The sequence below is a fragment of the Dendrobates tinctorius genome, unplaced genomic scaffold, assembly GCF_039654945.1.
Source record: "Dendrobates tinctorius isolate UK_male_01 unplaced genomic scaffold, ASM3965494v1 ptg000097l, whole genome shotgun sequence".
NCBI classification, from domain to species: domain Eukaryota; kingdom Metazoa; phylum Chordata; class Amphibia; order Anura; family Dendrobatidae; genus Dendrobates; species Dendrobates tinctorius.
Window position 1 is genome coordinate 16,628,825 of NW_027361765.1, and position 8,105 is coordinate 16,636,929.

Here is an 8,105-nt window from a genome sequence, read left to right on the forward strand (position 1 = left end):
TCAACAGCCGCCAAAGAGATGCAGCAGCAGCAGCAGCAGCAGAAATGGCATCACTGGCAGCAGCAATACCCACAGCCAGCGTCGGACTGGCCCACCGGAGAACCGGTGGATTCTCCGGTGGGCCCTGGCACCTGCAGGCATACAGGGCCAGCAATTGCCTAGGGCCCCCGCTGTTGCAGGGGCCCCCAGCCAGTGGTGTGTCGCACACCATGCAGCTGCTATGGGGGCCCCTGCCAGCGGAGCAGCAGCGGGTGTCAGGAGGCAGGAGCCCCTGTCCCCGCTGCTAAAGACAAATGAATATTCACTGCGAAGCAGTGAATATCATTTCAGGTCTCCACCCCCCAGAGGCCCCGCCCCCAGCCCAGTAAGCCGCTCTGCATCAGGGCCGGCGCCGCCCTCAGTCCTCTCTGCTCCTGGCTCACAGCCAGTGCGCGATGACGTCACTACATCGTGCACCCGCTGTGTGTCTGGCAGAGGGGGCAGCTCCTGACACTGAAGCCGGGATCAGCGTGGGAGCGAGGAGGAGAGGTGAGTATTGTGTTTTGTTTTGTTTTTTATATCTCTCTCTATATATATATATATCTCTCTCTATCTCTATCTATTATCTATATCAATATCTATCGCTCTATCTTTATAACTATCTTTCTATCTCTACATCTATCTCTATATCTTTCTATATATATCTCTATATCTATCTATTATGTCTATCTATCTCTATATCTATCTTACTCTATCTATCTCTATATCTATTATCTCTATATTTATTATCTATCTACCATCTATATCTATCTATCTTTATCTATATATATATCTAATATCTATATCTATCTATCTCTATACCTATCTATTTATCTATCCGTTATCTATCTCTATATCTTTTCTCTGTATCTATCTATCTCTATATCTATATCTCTCGCTATTTCTATCTCTATCTATCTATCTCTATCTCTATATCTATCTCTCTGTATATCTATCTATCTTTCTATCTCTATATCTATCTCTATCTATCTATCGCTCTATATCTATCTTTCTATCTCTACATCTATATCTATCTTTCTATCTATCTCTATCTATTATGTCTATCTATCTAGCTATCTCTATTATCTATATCTACCCATCTCTATATCTTTCTATCTTACTCTCTCTATATCTGATCTCTATATTTATTATCTATCTTTATCTATCCATCTCTATATATTATCTATATCTACCTCTCTATCTATTTATCGATCTCTGTATCTATCTCTCTCTATCTCTATCTACCGCTCTCTATCTCTAATCTCTATATCTATATCTCTCTCTCTATAGCTATCTATATATTATCTCTATATCTATCTATCTATCATCTCTATATCCATCTATCGCTATATCTATCTGTTATCTCTATATCCATATCTATCTCTATCTATCTATCTCTATATCTATCTTTCTATCTAACACTATATCTCATTATCTATCTCTATCTCTCTCTGTATCTATCTATCTATTGATCTATCCATCTATCTCTATATCTATCTATTATCTATATCTATCTCTATCTATCTCTCTCTCTATATCTATCTATCTTTCTAACTCTATATCTATCTATCTCTATATCTAGCTATTATCTCTATATCTATCTTTCTATATCTATCTGTCTCTATATCTATCTCCATCTATATATATATATATATATATATATATATATTTATCTCTATATATGTCTATATTATTATTATTATTATTATATCTGTATATCTCTATCTATTATCTATCTCTATCTCTATATATCTTTATATCTATAGCTATCTATCTCTATATATCTATCTATCTATTATCTATTTTCTATCTATCTCTATATCTAGCTACCTATCGATCTATCTATCTATATTTCTTTCTATATCTATCTTTATATCTATCTCTATGAATCTTTCTATCTATATCTATCCATTATCTACTTTCTATCCATTATCTACTATCTATCTCTATATCTATTTCTACATCTATCTATATCTATCTAACTCTATATCTATATATCTATATAGCATTATACCCTATGAGGGGGTGCATTATTCCCTATGAGGGGGTGCATTATTCCCTATGAGGAGGCAGCATTATACCCTATGAGGAGGCAGCATTATACCCTATGAGGAGGCAGCATTATACCCTATGAGGAGGCAGCATTATACCCTATGAGGAGGGCAGCATTATTCCCTATGAGGAGGGCAGCATTATTCCCTATGAGGAGGGCAGCATTATTCCCTATGAGGGGGGCAGTATTATACCCTATGAGGGGGGCAGTATTATACCCTATGAGGGGGGCAGCATTATACCCTATGAGGGGGCAGCATTATACCCTATGAGGGGGGCAGTATTATTCCCTATGAGGGGGTGCATTATTCCCTATGAGGGGGGCAGTATTATACCCTATGAGGGGGCAGTATTATACCCTATGAGGGGGTGCATTATACCCTATGAGGGGGTGCATTATACCCTATGAGGGGGGCAGTATTATACCCTATGAGGGGGGCAGTATTATACCCTATGAGGGGGGCAGTATTATACCCTATGAGGGGGGCAGTATTATACCCTATGAGGGGGGCAGTATTATACCCTATGAGGGGGTGCATTATACCCTATGAGGGGGTGCATTATACCCTATGAGGGGGTGCATTATACCCTATGAGGGGGGCAGTATTATATTCTATGAGATGGCTGCATTATATTCTATGAGGGGTCTACATTATATTCTATGAGGGGGCTACCACAACTTCTGCTACATAATTAAGACATGTACAACCTTACATTATACCCGGATATTAGCGTGTTTTACCGCACAATTGGTGGTCTGGTATTTAACTCTATGCAGCTACATAGTGGGCCCCAAGAATGATTTTCTCTGGTGGGCCCAAGGTGTTCCAGTCCGACGCTGCCCACAGCCATGGAGTCTGGCCATCAACAGGACAGCACATCTTCTTCTGGGAGCCCTCCCTCGCATCGTCAGCGTTTGACGGTAAGTTTTTATTTCCAAAATCCATCATCTCTGTAATATATGTCTATTCATTGCCTTTTATTTCAAAACAGGAATCACAAGATGAAGAGGAGCTCCCAGAAGAAGAAGGAAGGGGTGGACAGACACCTGGAGTGGGCTCACAATTGGTAAGTTTTTTGCATCAAACGCAGAAACACAACATCACACTACACACAACACATAGAAAACAATGTTCTGCAGACCACACACAGCAAACAAATGCCTACATCCAAAGACATAACATTTTTTGTTTTCTTCTCTAGTCTTCCCAATCTGGTGCTCGGCCAAGAGGTCCTCGCAGTGCCTCCCAGGGTCGTCGTCGGCGACAGCAACGCGGCGGTCACCAGCGTGTAAGTATAAATATTTTTGCTTTGTTTTTTTGCACTTTTTATTTCATTTCTTTTGTGGAGGCTAATTATGTTATTTTTGTCTTTTTCTTTAACAGCCTTCACAGCGTGCTCCCGACTCTGACGGTGAGGATGGAGGACTCGATGTGGACCACCTCATCGATCTCGTCAGAGAAAGGGAGCCGCTCTGGAATATGGCTGACCGCCGCCACGCTGACCTTATCGTTACCCGACGACTCTGGGAGGAAATCTGTTCGCTCCTTGTGGGCCGCTGGGAGGACCTCGATGTTCGGGCCCAGATTAAAGAGCGTAAGTATATACAGTACCGGTTGCTTGATGTAAACCAGTGTTTCCCGAACTCCAGTCCTCGTGGTCCCCACGGATCATGTGTTCAGGATTTCTATTTACTATGGAAATCCTGAAAACATGACCCCTGGGGACCATGAGGACTGGAGTTTGGGAAACACTGATGTTGTATACTAACCACTCCTTTCTCGTTTCAGGGAACAGAATTGTGAATCGGTGGCGGTCTGTGAGGGATCGTTTCAAGAAGGAGTTCAATAAAGAGATGCGGGCCCCGAGTGGATCTGGAGGACGCAGGAGCAAGTACAAGTACGCACAAGCCCTGTCGTTCCTCCGGGAGACAATGCTCACCAGAAGGTAAATATTACACACCACATGTGACAAAAAAATGTTTAGATGTAACTTTTTTTTCAGCCAGGGCCATACCATGTCACTATTTTAATTTTTTTTTTTCTCTTTATTCCACAGCACGGTGAGCAGCACTCGGGAGCCTGCACGATTGGACCCTTCTGAGGCGATCCCTGAGGAGACAGGCACCGAGGGACACTTCGACCGCCCCGGTACATCTGCACCTTCCCACACATTCGACCCATCTGTCCCATCCACCAGCACAGGAGCATCGTGGCCGCCTACATTACGTGAAGCTGCTGGTGAGGAGATCGCTTTCCCTTTACCCCACCCTTCTGCCCCTGCCACCTCTAGTACACCTGCGGGTACTGGGCGACAGCAGCAGAGGGGTCAGGAAAAGAGTTATGCTCCAGAGTTCTTGCATCTGAATGCATCTTTCCAGAACTGTCTAAAAGTCTTGTCAGAGCAAATCTCCGCAGGCTTTCAGCAGATCAACTCCAGCATTCTGGAGGTGAAGACACTTCTGCAAACCATGCATTCAGAAGCAAGATCTTCGCCAAACCACACCTTTTTCAGGTCTGTTGTGGAGCGCATGGCAACACTATCTCCAACCCAGCAGATGCATGTAATGCATTCGTGCCACGGTGCTCTACAGCAGGTTACCTCCCAACCTCCACCTCCCACCACTGTAGTTCCTCCACCTGCACCCCCTCCAGCCACTTTCCATCCTGCCCCTCCTATTACATCTGCACCCCCTCCAGCCACTTTCCATCCTCCCCCTCCTATTACATACCAGCAACCTCCCCAGTACCAGACATCTCCCCACTTCCAGCAACCTGCCCCGTACCAAACTCCTTCCCCATACAACTTTCCATCAACATCATCTGCTCCTACAGTCCCTGCCCAACCCTCCACTCCACCGCCCACCACCTCTTCTGCCTCCCACATGTCCACCCATTCTGTAGCTTTTTCCACACCATCACCTCTAACTGTTCCTTCCCCACCACGATCCCAGTCCTCTCTCCACACACCCAGTGTCGAAGTGTCCCGCAGCCCCTCCAGCAGTATTTCCACCCCACACTACACAGATTTGTAATGTGTGCGTTTTTAATAAAAATGCCCATTGGGTTTAAAACCATTATTAAAAAAGTTTTTTGCACTTTAAAAACATTTTACAAAAAAAAAAAAAAAAAATTTGAAGTAAAAGTTAAATTATTGTTTCACAATGGTTGTCTGTCATTTCTTTCTGCGGCGAACTATGTTTAAAAAAAAGGTTAAATACAGGGTATTTCAAAGGTAAAAAGGTATTCAAAACCAGGTATATAACTGTGGGTAAATTTTAGCTTTTTGCCACAGTTGTGTTCCTGGTTGTGTTTGAAGCAAAGTATTTCACCTAAAAAGTTGTGTTTATTGTTGGTGATTTCATAACAATGTACACAACTTTTGTTAAAAGGTGAAATACTTTGCATAAAACACAACCAGGTACACACCTGTGGCCTAAAGCTAAAAATAGTAAGACCATGACAAGATAGCCAACTTTGGTTGGCAAAGGTATATACTGTTGGTACAGAAGGTACACAAGTTTGGTTAGGGCACAAATCTTTCACACTCTGTCATCCTGCCAGTGTACTCTGCCTTGAGGTGACAAAGTATAGTGCAAAATTGTCCCTCATTACTGAAACCGTCACAGAACTTCTAGTGGTAATGTCATGGTAATCTTGCAAGGTGGTTTCTTCAGAGGTGTCCTCAATGGAAATGGGTTCTTTGCAGATAACAAAATTGTGGAGTACCATGCACGCTTTGATCACCTCGTCCACAGTTTCTGTCTTGAGGTTAATCGCAGTCAATAGGACCCGCCATTTGGCTGTCAGAATACCAAAGGTACATTCAACCATTCTTCTTGCTCTTGTGAGGCGGTAATTAAAAATGCGTTTTGGTTTTGTCAATCCTCTGCTAGCGTACGGTTTCAAAAGGTGTTCTGACAGCTGGAAGGCTTCATCCCCTACACAGACAAATGGCATAGGTGGACCAGATGTTTGCGGCAGCGGTCTAGGTGGTGGGAACTGGAAGGTGTTTCCATACAGTTTACGCCCCATGGCAGACAGTTTGAAAACTTGAGAGTCATTGGAGCGGCCATAGGCCCCAATATCAACCGCAATAAATTTGTATTCCGCGTCAGCGATGGCCATGAGGACAATTGAAAAATATTTCTTGTAATTGAAATATTCCGATCCCGATCCAGCTGGCTTTACAATGCGGATATGTTTCCCGTCCACAGCGCCCAAGCAGTTTGGAAACTGACATATCTGTTGAAACTTGTCAGCAATTTCAATCCACCTCTCTGTTGTGGGCTCTGGTAAAAACTCTTCAGCTAAGGAGTCCCACAGTGCACGGCCTGTGTACTTCACAATTCCAGATATGGTGGAAATCCCGAGTCTGTACTGGAAATGCAGTGACGAAAGGGATTCTCCAGTTGCAAGAAATCTGTGGGGAATTAAAAAACAATAAATTAGTTTTAAATCACAGCATTACATACCAAAACTGAGCTATAACACTTGGAGATACAAACTACCACCAACAAGATTGCAGTGAAAGTGTGCTCTGATGCGATCACATCCAATAAATGTGGCTTACCTTAAAGTCACCATCAGACGCTCTGCGGGTGAAACAGAGAAGCGGCAATAGGTCTCCGCTTTTCTTATGAGGTGTGCAATGCGCTCCACCAAGTAATCAAAATTCTCCATTTTCATCCGAACATATCCAAAAAATGTATCCGGGTTTCGTCGAAGGTCCATGCAGAGTGTAGAATAGACCCCACGCGTCATTCTCTTGGCTGTGATGGGGTGGATCCACAAACGTCATCTACGATGCCTGATGCGCTGCTGTCTCGCTCTCTCCTTCTCCAGATCAATCACCCTCAAACGATTCGCCTCCGCTATAAAATCCGCCAAATTCTTCAAAATATTTCCAATGACAACATCCATCTTCGCCAGTAACTTGCTCTTCTCTCCAACCTGCACTTTCTCCTCTACAACCTGTCAAAGAAGGGCTGTAGGAACATGCTATATATAGTTTTCCAGTAGCCAATCCCGTTCGGAAGGCCACAAGGGTCAATTTTAAAAACCGGATCCGGCGTAATCCGTCGAAAAACGGATGTACCGGATGAGACGGATCCGGTTTTGTCTGTCAAGAAAAAGACGGATCCGGCAGAAAACCGGATCCGTCACATCCGGTTTTACTAAACATTTGCCGGATCCGGCGTTCCGGCACGACGCCGGATCGCGCCTGACGCCGAAAACCTGATGTGTGAAAGTAGCCTAAGGGTATGGGCACACGTTGCAGATTTGCCTGCAGAATTTTCTGCACAGAATCTGCACCTCTTGGCGGAGAAAAAATCCACACGTTTATCATTCGTTTTTGATACGGATTTTCATGCGTTTTTTCATGCGGATTGTATGCGTTTTTGTAAGCTAACTAAATATATGTTATTTAACAAAAAAAAAAAAAAGATTTGTGATGTCATTTCTGTCCAACCTCCTCTTTTACATTTATCCAACCCACACGCCATTACACACACAGATAGATAATAAATACATATATATCTATTGTGGTGTAGTAACCACTGTCGCCACTAGGGGGCACTGTGTGGATGTCCCAAGAGAACGGATGAGTGGCAGAATCCTGAAGGATGGTTATGTATCTCAAGGTGGGTGGCCTTGAGATAGAGACTTAGGTATGCATATTGATCAGCAATGATATTGCTGAGGTGCTGTTTCAAAGTGTAAGGCCTCTTTCACACTTCCGTTTTTTACAATCAGTCACAATCCGCCAGGTTTTGAAAAAAAACGGATCCTCAAATTTTTTTTGAGGATCCGTTTTTTTTCCCATTTAGGCCTCTTTCACACTTCCGTTTTTTACAATCAGTCACAATCCGCCAGGTTTTGAAAAAAAAACGGATCCTCAAATTTTTTTTGAGGATCCGTTTTTTTCCCATTGACTTGCATTAATGGCGGATTGTGACGGATTGCTGTCCGTTGCATCCGTTTTTTGTGAGGATCCGCCAAAAGTTGCTGTCCGTCACCATCCTCAAAAATTTC

General features: G+C 43.3%; 1 protein-coding gene across 7 annotated transcripts in view; it reads right to left on the reverse strand.

Annotated features, from left to right (window-relative positions):
* The window catches only part of TJP1 (tight junction protein 1), a 613,045-nt gene that overhangs the window by 367,283 nt on the left and 237,657 nt on the right, over nucleotides 1-8,105 (reverse strand). The window lies entirely within an intron of this gene.